Genomic DNA, 20,412 nt, shown 5'->3' on the forward strand with positions numbered 1-20,412 from the left:
ATATATGATATTTATGTATGTAATGGCGAGAGAGTAGGACTAATGTGATCACATTTTCTAGCTCTAGTTTTCTAGCCCTAGCCCTCTGGCTGCTGCATGCTGTACAAGTTGACAGGAATATTAGACAAATTGCTTCTTGTAGCTTTGGGATCATGGAGTAACACTCAGAATTATCAGAATTTAGAAGGACAAAATTACATAGCATCCAGTTTTTTAATTTCCTATACACAGTTCTCAGTTTTGGGTGTAGTACTGGCATTATTTGGCTTAGAAGATATATACAACTGAGTATCATCTGCATAGCAATGGAAGCTAACACCATGTCTACGAATGATTGTGCCTAACATTAGCATATACTGTAGAATTAGAGTAATATGGGGCCCTCACCAGGGAGGCACCCAGGGGGCATCTGGACCAGATGCTCAAACCACCTCAACTGACTCCTCTCTACGTGGAGCAGCAGCGACTCTACTCCCAGTCTCTCCCAGATGGCCGTACTCCTCACCTTATCTCTAAGGGAGAGCCCAGACACCCTGCAGAGGAAACTAATTTCAGCCAATTGTATTTGCGATCTCATTCTTTCAGTCACCACCCAGAGCTCGTGAACATACAGTAGGTCACCATTGGCATGTCCAACTGGGAGGAGACCCTGGGGAAGACCCAAGACACGTTGGAGAGATTATATTTCTCGGCTGTCCTGGGAACACCTCGGTTTCCTCCCAGGAGAGCTAGAAGAGGTGGCTGGGGAGAGAGAAACATGGGCCTCTTTGATTAGATTACTGCCCCGGACCTGGATAAGCAGATGTACATGGATGGAATATGGGGTCCACGACAGATCCTTGTGGGGCACCATATGTTTCTTTTTTGAGCATTCATTATGTACAAGGACAAATTGGTATCGATCTGTCAGGTACGATATGAATGAGGAGAATGCTTGACCTCCTGTCTCCTGCCTATCCAGTAGAATGTTGTGGTCAATGGTGTTGACAGCAGCTCTGAGAGTTCTGAGAGTATGGAAATTAACATTAAAGTGGAAATTAACAGATCATTAACTACTTTACTCAACACAGTTTAGATGCTGTGGTGAGGTCTAAATCCAGACTGAAAAAAATCAAGGACATGATTTCTCTGGAACAAAGCAGAGAGTTGCAATTAAACTACTTTCTCTAGAAACTTTGAGATAAAAGACAGATTAGAGATTAGATTAGAGATTAAAGATTGGTGTGTAGTTGAATAGTTCATTAGGATTATTTCTATTTGTACGTTCAGGTTCTAGATTCTCTATTTTTGTTACTAAATTTTATATCTTTACATATCTTATACCGAGAAATGTTATATTTAGGGTACCTTTTATACTTCCTTTTGTAATTAATCATTATTATTATTCTAAATTAATCTAATAATTCTTATTCATTTCCTATTTAATTTCCTGGTCCATTTTATCAAAGCTTAGTTGCTAGTTGTTACCACAATGACTGTGTAGTATGTGATTTGATTTGATTTGAAGACCAGATTTTTTATTAGTGGGCTAATGACTGAAGTTTAAATGAGTTAATTGTAGTGAGTAAATGTTCTGCACTAATCAGCAGTAGTTCTTTGAGTAGACAAGTTGGTACAGAATCCAGTACACATGTGGAGCTTTGGAAGAATTTACCAAGGAAATAAGCTCCACAAAACTGATTGGGGAACAGAACTCTAAAAGAGCATAAGAGCTGACCAGCTACCAGAGTGCATTTGCAGATTGATGGGGTCTGATATAGCATGACTAATTTTATCCCTAATATTATCATTGTTAACATTACAGAACTTAATAAAACTGTTACTGCTGCATTCCTGTGGGAATAGGGATTACATGTTGGCATGTTTCCTAGTTAGTCCCCATCCATTATTAAATAGGCAGAGCTAAGAGCAAGCTGTAGTCATTTATTAAAGACAACATGGTACTCATGAAACTCAAGCACTGTGTACCAGGATGAGAGTCAGACAAGCGCTCTGTTCGAAATAGTCTACTACACACAGTATACTGCGCTATGTACTCAATATATACTGGATGCAGCATATACACACACAGATACAGTAAGTAATGCAGGTTATTCCTTTATCACTCAGCACAAACATATTGCAAACTTTAACAGCAGTTCTCTTTTTGCTGCACTGAACCACTGATCGTGTTTCACTGACGTAAACAAGCAGACGTAGGAGTCAGGGGCGTGACCGTGACAGTTATTATCACATGAGGGGAGGAGTCAGGGGCTGGACCGTGACAGTTATTATCACATGAGGGGAGGAGTCAGGGGCTGCACCGTGACAGTTATTATCACATGAGGGGAGGAGTCAGGGGCTGGACCGTGCCAGTTATTATCACATGAGGGGAGGAGTCAGGGGCTGGACCGTGCCAGTTATTATCACATGAGGGGAGGAGTCAGGGGCTGGACCGTGCCAGTTATTATCACATGAGGGGAGGAGTCAGGGGCTGGACCGTGACAGTTATTATCACATGAGGGGAGGAGTCAGGGGCTGGACCGTGACAGTTATTATCACATGAGGGGAGGAGTCAGGGGCTGGACCGTGACAGTTATTATCACATGAGGGGAGGAGTCAGGGGCTGGACCGTGACAGTTATTATCACATGAGGGGAGGAGTCAGGGGCTGGACCGTGACAGTTATTATCACATGAGGGGAGGAGTCAGGGGCTGGACCGTGACAGTTATTATCACCTGAGGGGAGGAGTCAGGGGCTGGACCGTGCCAGTTATTATCACATGAGGGGAGGAGTCAGGGGCTGGACCGTGACAGTTATTATCACATGAGGGGAGGAGTCAGGGGCTGGACCGTGACAGTTATTATCACATGAGGGGAGGAGTCAGGGGCTGGACCGTGACAGTTATTATCACATGAGGGGAGGAGTCAGGGGCTGGACGGTGACAGTTATTATCACATGAGGGGAGGAGTCAGGGGCTGGACCGTGACAGTTATTATCACATGAGGGGAGGAGTCAGGGGCTGGACCGTGACAGTTATTATCACATGAGGGGAGGAGTCAGGGGCTGGACCGTGACAGTTATTATCACCTGAGGGGAGGAGTCAGGGGCTGGACCGTGCCAGTTATTATCACATGAGGGGAGGAGTCAGGGGCTGGACCGTGACAGTTATTATCACATGAGGGGAGGAGTCAGGGGCTGGACCGTGACAGTTATTATCACATGAGGGGAGGAGTCAGGGGCTGGACCGTGACAGTTATTATCACATGAGGGGAGGAGTCAGGGGCTGGACCGTGACAGTTATTATCACATGAGGGGAGGAGTCAGGGGCTGGACCGTGACAGTTATTATCACATGAGGGGAGGAGTCAGGGGCTGGACCGTGACAGTTATTATCACATGAGGGGAGGAGTCAGGGGCTGTTATATTCCCCACCCCATACCTCACTGTGTCTGATCTACCTGTCACAAACTTTGGAAAAACCATTGTAGCTGTCGCAGGAAATTTGATTTGTGTTTATTGCTGTAGAAGCAGCCTATCAGGATGTACGTTCTTTTCTTTATGTATGAATATGTATGGATACGTATGCAAATGTGTACCGTTCAGTAATCACGCACATGACTCGTGCTGAGAGCTGCGCGTTGTGTGGCCATGTGAAAGGTTGTGAGAGGGGGATAAAAATTGTACAGAGTGGCACACAGAAGAAAGTGTATTAAACTAACTTCTCCTAATTTCTGGACAGAAGGTGCACACGGTATGTTTGATTTAGTCATTTATTAATGTTGTTTATTAAGTGTGATAATTGTTAGTCAAATAAAAACGATTGTTAGTTATGGCGATTCTAGCCACTGCTAATGTAAAAGATGTGGTGTTTGTTCTATTTCAGTTTTTCACGGTGTAAAGGTGTAAAGATGTGACGGTGAAGGCGAAAAGGAGGTTAATTTAAAAATACACAACACCAGTCGAAGCATACACTCGTCTGTAACAGAAGAAAAACTTTGGGAGCAGTTATAGTGAAAAACGTGGCTATCAGCGAATGAAAATGTAGCCATATGTGAGAGACAAGTGCGTCGCCGATAGCGAAAGAGAACAACGAGGCCTGAAAAGACGGAGACTCGTGGATATCACATGGTGGATCTGCTGCACACGATAGCAACTGTGCCAAAATATGAGGTAAAACTAAAACAAGAATATGAGAGCCTGCGTGCATTAACAACCCCACCTCAAGATATAAGTAGGAGAATGAATAGCTGCACTTCAGTCACCGCTGAAATAATCACACTTTTGAAACAGCATCATATGGAAGCTGGCACTGAGGAGTTTGATGTAAAGGCTATGAGGGAAAAACTCATCCAGCTATTTAAAAGAGAAGATGCTAGGTCAATATGCGGCTCTACTGTGTCAGGTGGAAGTCATGGATCAGCGAAGAAGGTGGATGCAGCTGCACGTTTAGCATCAAAACGTGCTGAAATAAAGAGGGAAAAGGAAATCTATGCTCAGAGGAAGGAGGTGCTAGACCAGCAAGAGAGGTTAAAAATGCTGGAAGATCAACAGGATATAAAAGCCATGGAGACTGAGTTCAGCGTGTATGCTGAAGAGGAGTCAAAATTCAATGCTGAAAGGGGAGAACTAGCATTAGAACTCACTTTGCCTTCAAGTCAGCTCCCAATGAAGCATGACAACATCCCCAGAGCTCAACCTTCCCAGAATACAACAGTCCTTCCTTGTTCTGAAGGTAAATTGGAGACAGAGGCAAATGATGCCTCACTAGTTCATGCTTTAAGGGAATCTTTAGCAATAGCTAGACTTCCAGCACCAGAGCTATTCGTGTTCACAGGTGATCCATTGAAGTTTGCAGAATGGTGCATCTGTTGTAAGGCTCTAATTGAAACAAACTGCACAGAACCAGCACATAGGCTTTTCTATTTGAGAAAATATATAAGTGGAGAAGCACTTTGTGTGCTAGAGGGAACATTTTATAGAAATGACAAGGAAGCATATACACAGGCTTGGGATACCTTGAACAAGCGATATGGACATCCCTTTGTAGTCCAGAGAGCATTTCGTGGAAAACTAAATAGCTGGCCAAAAATTTGTCCTAGAGAACCTCTTAAACTGAGGGAGTTCAGTGACTTCCTCACTTCCTGCAAGGATGCAATGTCCCATGTACAAGGTTTAAAGGTTCTAGATCAGTCCAGTTTTGGCAGATACCTGTGACCTGAGGTCCGGTGTGGCGGGGGGGGGGGGGGGGGGGGGGGGTGGCGGGGGGGTGGGTGAACGGTGCGCGAACGGTGGAGGCGTTTATACTTTCGCGAGTGTTTTGTCCGAAACGATAGGCGTTTTGTCCGAAACGATATGTGGTAGAAACACCCCTCAAAACAGGAGAATGAACATTTACCTGACCAATTTTAATGTTGCTATATGTTTCAGGTTTGAAAAGTGCTGGAATTTAGGTTACATTTTAAGTACTTTAAAATGCTTGAAATTGTAACTACTTGGTTTCACAACAAATATCTGTCTGACTGAATAGTTATCTTGTATTAGGTTAACAAATACGAGCCTCTTGTAATTCCAAACGGGTGGCAAACGTAACACTCGTGACGGAGTGTTTTTTCAATAGCCCTGAAATAAATGCTACGGTTTTGTTTTGGTCCGTATCCAGTTAATCAGGAATGAGATTGGGTCCGGACAGGACTGAGTTCGGGTCCGGATCCGGACCGCGGTCCGCCAGTTGAGTACCCCTGTTCTAGATGATAGTGAAGAGAATGTAAAACTACTACAGAGACTTCCTGATTACATAACGACTCGCTGGAACCGGTATGTCACTAAGACATTGGATGAAGGGAAGCCATATTCTGGTTTCTTGGAATTTTCAGACTTTGTAGCAGAGGAGGCACGAGTTGCTTGCAATCCAGTTTCTTCACTACATGCTTTAAAACTGATGAAAAATCCATAAAGGAACAGAAGCGACTTAAGGCTAACACCCTGCTAATGTCAGCGAGGGTGTAACGAATCAAAGGAGGGCGGGTGTGACGCAAACGCAAGTATCTATGTAATTTATTAATTTAAACAAAGACCAAAAGGAACAAGAGAGAACAACTAAGGACAGGAGAATACACACTAGACCAAACAAGCTAGACAGCACGGCAACCAAGCAAACACACTAATAGAAACGCTACTTAAAACACAATGCAAGAAGTATAAACTTTAGACACACTACAGGAAGGACTACTACAATAATGGATGAACAAACAATACTAAAGCCTGACAACCATAACACAAACAGGACTGAAATAACTGAAAGACTAAAAGGCAAAAAGACTAGAACACACAGGGAATGCATACACAAACTAGAAGCGAAAGACAAAGGCTACAACAGAACCTAACTACTAAGGGGAACAGAATAACAGGGAGAAATATACAAGATGTGAAGGAAAACACAACTACCAAGGAACAACTACAAAAACCAGCAAAGAGATATGAGAACTAAAACAGGGAAGACAAGACAGAACAAACCAGACCAGCACACAGGAGAAACGAAGGGAGGGTACAGGCTACTGAGCGCAGAGAGAAGTATAGACCGGAGCGTGCAGGAAACATGGCAAACACAAATACAATGACCGACACGGGAGTGAAACACTAGGGGGGTTATATACACAGAAAACAAGACGGTGAAACAAGACTCAGGTGTGTGTACTAATGACGAGGGCGTGACAGACAGGGGTAGGAACGAATGGGAGCGAGGAGCTAGGCGGGACCAGGGAGGAGGGAGGGGCTGGACGTGACAGAGGGTATCTCCAAAACGGAAGGTTACTTGAATTAACAATGCATCTTCTAATGCACTTGATTCGTTAGTGAATCAAGTGCATTAGAAGATGACAAGAACTGCAAAGGCAAGCCTTATGCCACCCAAACCATGAGGTAAATAGAATGCATCTGCTGTCAGCAAAAATACTTTATATATAAATTAGGGGTGGGACGCGATTAAAAAAATTAATCGAATTAATTGGAAGCTTTGTAATTAATTAATTAATCGAAATTAATCGCATTTTAATCGCATTTCAGTATTTAACATGAGAAATATTAATTTAAGTTTGAATGATGAATGAATCAATGAACATAATCATAAACTTCAACATCTTGTTTATTTTTCCACCAGTCTACTACGAAGACCAATATATGTGTAGTGTGCAGAAAACAGTTCAGAACATTGGAAATTCTGACCAAAAATGTTGTTTAATTTAGGGAGTTTTGCTCAGGATATTGGAAGAATTGAAGTAAATCAGAAGATGTTTTTTAATACCATTTTAGATGGTAGACTTTCTTTAATTTCCCAGGCCTCTGCCATAGGCATCTTCATAGTGCCTAGAAGTGGTCTTCTGCATGCGGAGTCGCGCGCTACGGCCATTTGCGAAAGTTTAATCCAGTCTTAATGGTCCAATGAAGGTCATTTAAAAACCAGAACGTTTCCTCACAGGATGTGAATTACGGACGTTTGGTCACCCTATCGTACTAGGAATACATTTAGCAGCTAAGTTATCATTACTGACCTGCGCGTTAAGCTGGGCGTACACTGTGCGATTTTTGGCCCATTTTCAGCCGATTTTTCACTCGTTTGGGCTCAATCGCGTGTCGTGCATCGTATAGTTTACACAGGTAAACGAGGAACGATTCACACCTCACGACCAACTCCCGATCAGAAATCGCAGCGTCGCAAGAACATCAAACATGTTTGAAATTCAAATCACTCCTCGTGAGAGTATCGCACTGTTGAAGCAGCTCCACGAGCCGACTCTCCCTGCGATTTAGTCGTACAGTTTGAGCTGGAGCTGAGTACAGTACACGATTTAAAATATCGCACAGTGTACGCCCAGCTTTAGCCGCAACATGTTTTGCGTTGAGGTGGTAACGAAGGGTGGAAGTGCTCCTGTGATAAGCGAACTCCTTCCTACATAAAGTGTAAATAACACTATTTTTGTTTGTACTTCCATCTGAAAGTTTATTATATTTAAATTTCCCATCCACCAGCGTAGCCTCTTCAGTCATCTCCATCATGATCATCTTATTGTGTGTCCATAATCTGTATGCCTGGAACTCGCGCACTGAGAAACATTCCACGGTGCAAAAGTGTCTCGTCCGTTAAATGCGTTAAAATGCGTTAATTTTTTTAGTGCGTTAATTTTCCTGTAATTAATTAATCGAAATTAACGCGTTAAAGTCCCACCACTAATATAAATGTGAAAAATTTGCAGCAATGACTCTTAAAGAAAAGAGAAAATTTGTAATTGACAATAACATGTTTTGGATGCCTTAGAGTAGGCCATGTCTTCAAAAATTGTAGGAGAGCTACTTGCAAAATTTGCAGGCGCAGCCACCCTTCTCCGCTTCACGAGGAACGTCCTCAAGGTGAAAGGTCAGAATCACTACCACAAGAGGACAATGTTTCCACAGTCCTTTGCAGTGTGACAAAGGAGAACAGCGAACACACTTCAATGATTGTTCCTGTATGGCTTTCTTGTCCTGCGAAAAATAGTCAAGAGACTTTGGTGTATGCATTACTGGACACACAAAGCAGTAATACATTTGTAGACCAAGAAGTCTGTGAGCAGCTACAAGCAGAAACAGAACCTGTCAAATTGAAGTTGTCGACGTTGACTGAAAGGGGCGTTGGAAGCAGATTTTCTGGACACAAACCCCAGGGAAAGGAAAATTTCACAGGAAGACATTCAATTCCTGCGACTCTTGAAAGAGAAGATTCATTATAATGAAGAAGGACATCTGGAAATGCCCCTCCCCTTTAAAGAGCATCCCCGGCTTCTGAACAACAAGCAGCTTGCAACAGTTCGGTTGAAGCACTTATAGGGAAAACTGGAGAGAAATCCCAAGTATAAGAGAGATTACGTGGAGTTCATGAATAGTGTATTGAGAGATGGTGACGCGGAGGAGGTAAAGGCTACTGCAAAGGAGGGCCGCATATCTTACATACCACACCATGGAGTGTACCATGTTAGAAAGCCAGGAAAAATTTGAGTCGTTTGACTGCTCTGCCAAATTTGAAGGGACCTCCTACTCACAGGACCTGACTTAACTAATGCTCTAATTGGAATATTGTGTAGGTTTCATGAACGCCAAATCGCCATTATTTGTGACGTAGAGAAGATGTTTCATCACTTTCACGTCAATCCAGAGGATAGGGATTTCTTGAGGTTCCTGTGGTGGGAAAATGGGAACATAGAAGGCAAAGCCAAGGAATATCGTATGCGAGTACACGTCTTTGGGGCCGCATCATCCCCAGGGTGTGCTAATTACATAATGAAACACCTCGCCAGCGAACATGAAAGGGACTACCCGCTGGCAGCAAGCTTCATCTGAAGAAATTTTTATGTGGATGATGGTCTTGTGAGCATAGATTCAGTCGAAAAGGCCAAGCGGTTGGTTACTGAAGCGCGAGAACTTCTTGTTAAGGCGAAACTACGCTAACATAAATTCGTGTCTAACAATAGGGAAGTCTTGGAAGTTGTTCCAGAAAGTGAATGTGCCAATATAGTAAAGGATGTAGATCTAAACTATAGTGAGTTTCCAATGCAGAGCGTGCTAGGAGTAAAATGGAATGTGGGGACGGACACATTCTCATTCAATACCATCCCTAACGAAAGGCCAGTTACGTGAAGAGGAATCCTATCAATAGTTGCAAGCGTATACGATCCATTAGGATTTCTTTCTCCCCATATTTTGACCGGGAAGAGAGTGCTTCAGGAGATGTGTAAATGAGGCATTGGATGGGATGAACCTCTTCCCCCTGAATTACAACCGAAGTGGGAGACATGGCACCATGATTTGAAGAACCTTCAAAACCTTCAAATACCAAGATGTTTTGTTCCCAGGAACTTTGGCACAATTACAAGGATCGAGCTACATCATTTTTCGGATGCCAGCAATAATGGTTATGGACAATGCTCATATCTCTGATTTGTTGTGAAAAAATAACTGCATTGTATGCTGGTTATGGGTAAAGTCAGAGTGGCACCCACAAGTATAGTCACCATACCACGCCTTGAGCTCACAGTAGCTACAGTTTCTGTGGCAGTAAGTAACCTCCTCAAAGGAGAGCTGGAACTGGCTGTAGATGAGGAATTCTTCTGGACAGACTCACAAGTGGTGCTTGGATACATCAAAAATGAAGCCCGGCACTTTCATGTGTTCTTGGCGAATTGTGTTCAGTGAATAAGAGACACTACAAATCCCAGACAATGGTATTATGTTGAGACAGGTCAAAATCCAGCAGACCATGGTTCCAGGGGCCTCAAGGTGGCAGACCTGATTGAGTCCAACTGGTTTACAGGACCTAAGTTCTTGTGGCAGCAAGAAATTGTTATGGATGATCAACCTCCAGAGCTTCTTATAGGTGACCCAGAAGTGAAGGTCCTAAAAACTGACGCCGTTGAAGGAGACAGATTCCTTGAAAGGTTGTCAAGAATCTCAGACTGGAATTCAGCCCTTAATATTATTGCTTGGATTAAAAGACTGGCCAAGAAGGAGCGATATGAGCGATCAGGGCTCATTAGTGTGGAGGAAAGGAAAGCTGCTGCACTTGTGCTTATCACATTAGCACAAAGAGGAGTCTTCAGGGAGGAGATCAAGTGGTTTACTGCAGGGTCTAATAAACTACCAAAGACTCATAAGATGTATCAGCTCAATGCTATTTTTGACAAGGGACTAGGGGCGGTTGAAAAACTCCTCTTTGGCGCTTGAACTAAAGCATCCGGTAATACTTCCTAAGGAAGGCATTGTTACGCAACTGATACTTGACCATTGTCACAGGAAAATAATAATAATAATAATAGAATTTTATTTATAAGCGCCTTTCAAGAGACACAAGGACACTTTACAAGGGAATAAGCAACAAGAGTTTATATAAAACTAAAAAGGATTAGAATAAATCACCAACAATTTAAAATAAATTATTAAATAACTAAAAACATTAGAAAGAAGCAGCAGATGAGAAAAGAGACACACACATACACACATATACTTAAACACATACACATGTGAACCTACATATTTAAGAAGGCAATACTAAAAAGGTAAGTTTTTAAAAGCTTCTTAAAAGTAGTTAGGGATGTACATGTGCGGAGGTACAGGGGGACAGAGTTCCATAACTTAGGACCAACAACACTAAATGCTCTTCTACCATATGTGTTGAGTTTAGGACCAACAACACTAAATGCTCTTCTACCATACGTGTTGAGTTTAGGACCAACAACACTAAATGCTCTTCTACCATACGTGTTGAGTTTAGGACCAACAACACTAAATGCTCTTCTACCATAAGTGTTGAGTTTAGGACCAACAACACTAAATGCTCTTCTACCATACGTGTTGAGTTTAGGACCAACAACACTAAATGCTCTTCTACCATACGTGTTGAGTTTAGGACCAACAACACTAAATGCTCTTCTACCATACGTGTTGAGTTTAGGACCAACAACACTAAATGCTCTTCTACCATACGTGTTGAGTTTAGGACCAACAACACTAAATGCTCTTCTACCATACGTGTTGAGTTTAGGACCAACAACACTAAATGCTCTTCTACCATACGTGTTGAGTTTAGGACCAACAACACTAAATGCTCTTCCACCATATGTGTTGAGTTTAGGACCAACAACACTAAATGCTCTTCTACCATACGTGTTGAGTTTAGGACCAACAACACTAAATGCTCTTCTACCATACGTGTTGAGTTTAGGACCAACAACACTAAATGCTCTTCTACCATACGTGTTGAGTTTAGGACCAACAACACTAAATGCTCTTCTACCATACGTGTTGAGTTTAGGACCAACAACACTAAATGCTCTTCTACCATACGTGTTGAGTTTAGGACCAACAACACTAAATGCTCTTCCACCATACGTGTTGAGTTTAGGACCAACAACACTAAATGCTCTTCTACCATACGTGTTGAGTTTAGGACCAACAACACTAAATGCTCTTCTACCATACGTGTTGAGTTTAGGACCAACAACACTAAATGCTCTTCTACCATACGTGTTGAGTTTAGGACCAACAACACTAAATGCTCTTCTACCATACGTGTTGAGTTTTGCAGTGCGTACGGATAGTAGGTGAGCATCTGCAGACCGAAGTGAGCGTGATGGTGTATATGAGGACAGTAAGCCAGAAAGGTAACAAGGAGCCAAACCATGCAGGGATTTAAAAACCAAAAGCAGTATTTTATATTGTATACGGTAATGGACTGGAAGCCAGTGCAGGTCTTTTAATATGGGAGTAATGTGTTCCCATGTCCTGGTGCGTGTGAGTAGTCTAGCTGCCGAATTCTGGACATACTGCAACTTCTTGAGGCTACTCATAGGGAGCCCAATTAAAACAGAGTTACAGTAGTCAAGTCTAGAAGTAATAAAAGCATGTATAAGTGTCTCCGCCAATGAGTCAGTAAGAGAGGGGCGCAGTCTGGCGATGTTTTTAAGATGGAAAAAGGCTATTTTGGTGACGTTCTTTATGTGAGCATCCAGAGAGAGTGTGGAGTCTAAAATAACACCCAAATTGCGAACCTGTGCCACCGAGGATGTGACGAAACCAGGAAGAGATATAGTTGGTTGGCCAATCTTCATGAGTGTGGAGGGTGATGCCACAAGAATGGCTTCGGATTTATTACTGTTCAGTTTCAGGAAGTTGTTATTCATCCATCTTTTAATGTCAACTAAACAGCTAACCAATGCATCAGGAGGCAATGGGTCAGAAGGCTTCGTGCTGATGTATATTTGTGTGTCATCTGCATAGCAATGGAACTAAAGACCATGTTGTCGGATAATATCACCAAGTGGAAGCATGTAGATGATAAAAAGAAGGGGGCCAAGAACTGAACCCTGAGGGACACCGTAGGAGTGAGATAAAGTGTCTGATCTAAAACCTTCCAGTGAAACGAACTGCTGCCTGTCCGTGAGGTATGACCGGAACCAGGCCATTGCCATGTCGGTGATCCCAGTCCAGGATTCCAATCTGTGGAGCAATGTGTCATGACAGACAGTATCAAATGCTGCAGTAAGATCAAGGAGGACAAGGATGTTCACTAGTCCAGAATCAGCTGCCAGCAGTAAGTCATTCATGACTCTTACCAGGGCAGTTTCAGTACTATGATTTGTTCAAAAACCAGATTGAAATTTAACATGAAGGCAGAGGACAAACATTGAATGAACTCAGAGCAAATGGTTACTGGATAATGGGTGCCAGCAAGGTAGTGGCCAAGCATATCAATCGCTGCATTGTGTGCAGAAGGATGCGCAGACCAACTGAAGAGCAACGTATGGCCAACCTTCCAGCTGAACGAGTTAATCCATCCCCACCGTTCACATATACAGGTATTCCAGAGCCATTCACATAGAAATGTTGAAAGAGGAGAAATGCTTTAAGATGCTTCATAGCACTTCGAGGAGCAGTAAGACAGATCCGTTCTGACTGTGGAACAAATTTTGTAGGTGCGAAGAATGAGTTGGAGAAAGGTCTGATGGAATTAGACAAAGAAAGAATTTCCACTTATCTCGGGAATAAACAGTGTGACTTTCTTATGAACATCCCAGAAGCAAGCCATATAGGGTTAGAAACATAATGAGTTTTGTTTTGGCACAGGCTAAAGGCAGACTAGACGACGGCTCATTGAGAACTTTTTACTATGAGGCCATGTCTATTGTAAACAATCGACCACTTACCACAGATACAATTCAAGACCCTAAGAGCATCGAACCTTTAACGCCTAATCACTTACTCACGATGAAGTCTTTTGTACCCCTTCCCCCTCCTGGTAATTTTGTCAGAGAAGACTTATACAACAGGAAAAGGTGGCGAAGAGTGCAATACCTGTCAGAGCAATTCTGGAGCAGATGGTGTAAGGATTATCTGACAAACTTAAGCCATAGACAACAGTGGCACGCAACGAAGAGAAATTTGAAAGTGGGGGATGTAGTGATCGTTAAGGAAGACAGTCTCCCTAGGAACGAGTGGAAACTGGCAAGAATTGTTGAAGCAATCAAGGATGATGATGGCCTAGTGCGCAAGGTTAAAATTCAAATGGGTCAAAGTAATTTAGGAAAGAAAGGTGAGCGACTGACGCAACCCTCATTCCTCGAACGGCCAGTCCAAAAACTAGTCTTGCTAGTTGAAAGCAAACCATTAAACAGTGTGTGAGAATTGATAGTTATTAGTAAAAATTAGTAAAACTACAGCCGGAGGCAGAGCTTTCTCTTTTAAAGCCCCTCAATTATGGAATAGCCTTCCAGCTCCAATCCAAGATTCTGACACAGTTCCAATCTTTAAATCTAGACTTAAGACTCACCTGTTTAGTCAAGCCTTCAGCTAAAATTCCCCTTGTAAAGTGTAGGGGCTTGGGGGCCCCCAGACGTTGAGATTTCTGGTGATCTGAGATGTTGATGCTGTCATCCAGCTGTGTCTTGGCATCACTCTATTTGTGACTATGACTTGACTGGAAAGCAATGTCTCAGTGAGCCCTCATGCCTGTGGTCACCTCTGAACCCCTCCCTTTAGTTATGCTGCTATAGATTAGTCTGCCGGAGCCACATGCTGATCACTGGCACGTGAGCTACGTACATTTAAATCAACGGTGGTTTAAATTCATGTCCACTCAGTCTGTATTATCTATCTTCTTGCATGGCTCTACCCAAGACGATTGGATACAGGCACCTGCAGGCACCTGGGGGATGGTCTGGCTGCCGGTGGATGTGCTGATACCGGGGTTCACCTGGGGAGTAACACTGCAGTCGGAGCCTACAATACCAGCATCACTGCTCCGACACGGAATGAAAGCCTGGCATTCATCAACAGACATTTACAGTGACAATATCAAAACCCAGAACTTTCAATTCTACCTTTTACCTAGTCTGATTGTGTGAATTATGTGTGACTTGTGTATTTGTGTGTTAACGGGCCGCCCAATGGAGGATGGGTTCCCTTTTGAGTCTTGGTTCTCCTGAGGTTTCTTCCTATTCCCCACCATCATAGGGAGTTTTTCCTCGCCACTGTCGCCTTTGGCTTGCTCATTAGGGTTCTGGACCCATAGTATTGTTAACCTTGTAAACCCTGTAAAGCTGCTTTGCGACAACTTGAGTTGTTAAAAGCGCTATACAAATAAACTTTGATTGATTGATTGATTGATAGTTAATACATGGGAAAATTGCAAGATTTATTCCACTGTTTGAGTTAAGGTTAACATAAATCTTTGTAATTTTGGTGGCAGTGTAGCTGTCGCAGGAAATTGGATTTGTGTTTATTGCTGTAGAAGCAGCCTATCAGGATGTACGTTCTTTTCTTTATGTATGAATATGTATGGATACGTACAGGACTGGACTGGGACAAAAAATTGGCCCTGGCATTTTTGGTTTAGACCGGCCCCTCATAATTAGCGGAGCACAACTGACTTGTAATTTATGTATGTGGGGTATGACATGGAATATTTTTTAAATTACTGGTTAAAGTCATTAGACTCAATCTTAGCATTATTATATCACACTTTTATGATTTTTTACTTGAATTCTCTAATATGTATTTTCTGAATTTCTTCGATATAACAGCTCAATTCTAATTCTTCAGGTTAAAGGTGCTCCCTCCTTTAAACAGCTATAACATGTATTTGTATCCGGCTACAAACAAAGCTGCTTTATGAATTCATGCAACGCAAACATGTCTTTAAAAAGCATTTGACACCATTTTACTCTTATTCAGTGTGTCCCAATTTTATATTTTTTACACTTACTGTAGACATGCTTAAATTGCAAACCTTTTATTTATCATTTCTAAGTTTTAAAATCTATAATTTTACTTTTTTGAGTGCTTTTTAAAACATGTTGAACCACAGCATAGAGGCTACAAATTCAAACTACTATGCAGCCTTTCAACACACCTTTAACCTACATATCTAAAATGCTATGATAGCCTAAAATGGACACTTGCTGCTCATCCAACACTTCTCAGTCTTGACCATTTGCTATTTTATTAGAATAAGGGCGCGTGGCTGCCAGTTTTGGGAAGTATGCAAATACCAATTAATACTGATAATAATCAATCGCCATTGCTCATCATTCTCATGTAATAAAGTCCCTGTGTTATCCTAATGGTACTACCTGCTTACGTACTAAACTTTCCCGCTCAGTCTGTCCCTCGGTTTCTCTCTGGGTGCTGCTCTCCCTGTCTGCTGCTGTTGTCTTCACCTACAGAGGATGCGGAGGCTACAGCAGCGAACATGTCTGTGATTCTTACACATTTTGTAGCATCTACATTGAGACTCTTCAATTTCTTCACGCGTAACTTCTCCGCTCCTCCTTTCTGCCGCTTCTGTTGCTCCATGCTGCCTCTCCTTTAACAACGCGATCAACACTGAACGTAGCGGGAGTTACAGCGGACCACGCAGAGAAAGGGTGGGGCCACTTTCGTCCAATATCCTGATTGGTTCAGTCCACTGTCTATATTGAAGATGGACCAATGGGCCGCCTCCTCTAAATTGTGGGCCGGCCTCTTAGAAAAAAGGGAAGGAAAAAAATCCATCGGCCCCTGAGGACTGTCGGCCCACTGGGCAAATGCCCGGTACGCCAGATTACCAGTCCAGCTCTGGATACGTATGCAAATGTGTACCGTTCAGTAATTACGCACATCACTCGTGCTGAGAGCTGCGCGTTGTGTGGCCATGTGAAAGGTTGTGAGAGGAGGATAAAAATTGTACAGAGCGGCACACAGAAGAAAGTGTATAAAACTAACTTCTCCTAATTTCTGGACAGAAGGTGCACACGGTATGTTTGATTTAGTCATTTATTAATGTTGTTTATTAAGTGTGATAATTGTTAGTCAAATAAAAATGATTGTTAGTTATGGCGATTCTACCCACTGCTAATGTAAAAGATGTGGTGTTTGTTCTATTTCAGTTTTTCACAGTGTAAAGGTGTAAAGATGTGACGGTGAAGGCGAAAAGGAGGTTAAATAAAAAATACACAACACCAGTCGAAGTGTACACTCATCTGTAACAGAAGAAAAACTTTGGGAGCAGTTATAACCATCTTAGTTACAATCAGTGATGGCTTTACCTTGACAAAGTAATCTGATTACTGATTACTGATTACTCGTCCTTGGGATGAATTTGACCCCACTGAATGTTTATCATTCAAAAAAATTGTAGTTGAATTTTTTTCCTTTTGTTTCATATTTCATGACATTTCTTAATTTGAAGGGGACAAGTGATAAAACATAAAATTGCCAAGCTGCTTTAGCTGTTAAAACTTGTCTATCAGTGTGTGTGACTTAACATGACCACACCTGCAGATACAGTTCATAGATTTGAGTTGATATATTTTGTTCTATTCCCGTGAGAACTTTGATAATTCCCGCAGTAGAACTGTTTCATGTTTGACTACTATCATGTTCACACTGTTTCGTAAATGGGTGGATTTTCATGTTTTTCATGTTGTTTGTCTCTATAGACCTAAAGTTTACAGTGGGCATAAAAACCTATTCCATGTTTTCACTAGTATCTGACATGTTCTCATTATCCATTTTCTGTCTCACAAATGGTCCCCCCCCCAAAAAAACCACACTCAAATAACAAAAAAAATACCTCTATAATTTTCTGTTGGTGGCGCTATAGTAAAGGCCCTATCCATCATCACCAAAATAAGACTTGTGGTCATTAATGTTGAGAAGTAAATTCGAGAAGATATGTATGAAAAATTCAAGATTTAAGATTAAAATTTAAATTCTATTTTAAAGGTTTGACCTGATGGTGGCGCTAGAGGACAGGTCAACTCATTGATTTTCAAGGAGTTATTTATGTATTTAACAAATAAACAAAGTGCCTGTACCAAAAAGTGGTCAAGAATATTCTGTAAATAATTTTCTGGAGGTAAATATCACTGGGGTCAGATTGACCGCAAGGACGAATCGTCTTATTATATTTGAGGACAATAGGACAGTTAAAAAATAACTTAGTTACGTTACTGATTACTTGATTTTAAAAGTAACTATGTTAGATTACAAGTTACTTTAGTAGTTACATTCAGCAGCAAAATAATTTTTTTTCCAATACTCACACAAGTGCATTTTTAACCGTAACATCCCCTGACATTTAAATAATGTATCTCCTGACATTACGTTTGTGTTGCTGCATGGTATTATTTGTAAATTTATTTGTAAATGTAATACAAGTGAACTATTCAGTCAGACAGCCACCTGTTGTGAAACGAAATACAAGGCTATACGACCCGTGCAAAGAAGGGGAAGAGGCCCAGCAGGCACCACCATGGCTCTTCCCCTGCACAGCATCACGAAGCCCCAGTGACCACCGACGAGATGCGGCAGGATCCAGTGGTTGCGTTTCTGCTGCGTCAGGCTGAAGCAACCGGGACAGAGTCACTGGCGGAGCAGTTGCGCCAAGACGCGCAACGAATTTGGAGAGACAGACACCGCGCTCCCAACACCGACTCCTCGCCTCTGACGGTAGGCTTCCTGGAGCTCTGCTCGACGGAGAAGACCCCCGAGAGCGAGTTCGGGAAGGAAGAGTCAGAGGAGGAGACTGAAGAGGAGGAGAGTTCCCCTCAGTCCGTGTACTCTGCCCCCACAGAATACTACGGTGAGGGCGAGGAGGAAGAGGAGAGCCCTCCTCTGTGCCTCGTCCTTCGCCCCACACCGCGCGTCACAGTCTATACAAGATATTGGGAGTGCTTGGGGTTATGGGTAGGGTTAGCCTAACCCTAAGCTAACATTAATATTTAGATGACAGTGCAGAGTACATTCTGACATTTCGTTGGTTGACTTTTAATCAAATCAAATAAAAATGTATTCATATAGCGCTTTTTACAACAGTTGTCACAAAGCAGCTTTACAAGTGTCCGAGTCCAAGCTCCCAGTGAGCAAGCCAAGGGCGACAGTGGCAAAGAAAAACTCCCTAAGGGCATGAGGAAGAAATCTTGAGAGGAACCAAGACTCAGACTCAGGGACTCAGGGTCAAGACTCATTAAATTTAACATAAAATTTAATAAAGACTTAATATTGTAAGTTATTAATAACAGCATAAGTCAGAATTAAGTCATAATTATAGCAGTTATTTAAAGTCTATACACCAAACTTTTAGATAGTTGTAATTTGCTAGGGCCTGCGATTCTGATGTTATATTGGACATTTATTTTCTAGTCCACCTGATACACCTGAACAAGTGAATATTCCAATCCATCTGTATATGGCAAATCAGAGCAAATAAATGTATCTATTTAGAATTTATGGGGATAAGAGTGAAGGTGATTTCCTACTTCTGGTATGTTTACTGAACATTAGGTCACAGTGATGAGTTCTAGGGGTATAACTCACCTAGAAACATTCACACATCTCATCACAGCCCTCACATATAAGCATGTCATATTCCATATATTTATTTAAATGAATAAAGCTTTTTCTCCATCCATTCGTGATTTAAATCTTATATCGGCAAATATTGAAGGGGACCTATAGGAGTTATTGTGTTAGTGTCACTATTGGATTAGAGGTGTTGATGTTGAGAGGATTCCTGACAGATGTTCCTGCTGTCAGTACATCACAATCCTGTGGGAACATCTGCTTGTGAAGCAGAACAATCTTTAAAAAAGCTAAATCTAATATTTTTACACATAAACCACCAAAACCCCACATGCGCAAAACATACAAAAGAAACGAAATAACTGAGAAAATCAAAGTCACTAGATATATCCTAAAGGTCTTTGATGCTTTATAATACTAAGTGCTCTATAAGACATTATAATTTAATCTGTTGTCATTTGTTGTCATATTTTTTTGCCTTTTCCTGAGTCTTAATACTGAAGATTGTGCATGTCCCAGGAAGATGTTTACACATTACAGCTGGAAGATGCAGAACCTGATATAACAATTAACTTTTTTACAATATCAGCCTTTTCTGCTGATATTGTAAGTTTTGTGTGTAATTGCAAAGCACAACATATTTGTAATAGTATTCACATTTCATAATATTCCATCATATCTGTTAGGAGATAATATCCCCATCTCACTAATCATGTGATAGAAAGGTCACAGGAGGTAACACGGTTGGGAGGGAAGAGATATAATAAGATAAGATTACGTTTGGAAGCACACAAGAATAGAGAGAGAAAGGAGGGTATTACTGTGCTGTAGTTGCTGTTGTGTACAAATTCAGACAGCTTTCGGGGGGCCATCAAGATTCAGGGGGTAGCTATTATTCCACACATTAGCGCAGGCTAGCTAAAAGCTCTTATGCTTGAGAAGGGTCTTGGAGGTCTTCAGAAAAAAGGATGAGGTGCTGAAAGTGGGCAGCATTCAAGGGACCACAGTACACATAGTACACACAGTACACATAGTACACACAGTACACACGCCTCTCAATGTGACAGTG

This window comes from Brachyhypopomus gauderio, unplaced genomic scaffold (assembly GCF_052324685.1).
Source record: "Brachyhypopomus gauderio isolate BG-103 unplaced genomic scaffold, BGAUD_0.2 sc56, whole genome shotgun sequence".
Classification (NCBI taxonomy): domain Eukaryota; kingdom Metazoa; phylum Chordata; class Actinopteri; order Gymnotiformes; family Hypopomidae; genus Brachyhypopomus; species Brachyhypopomus gauderio.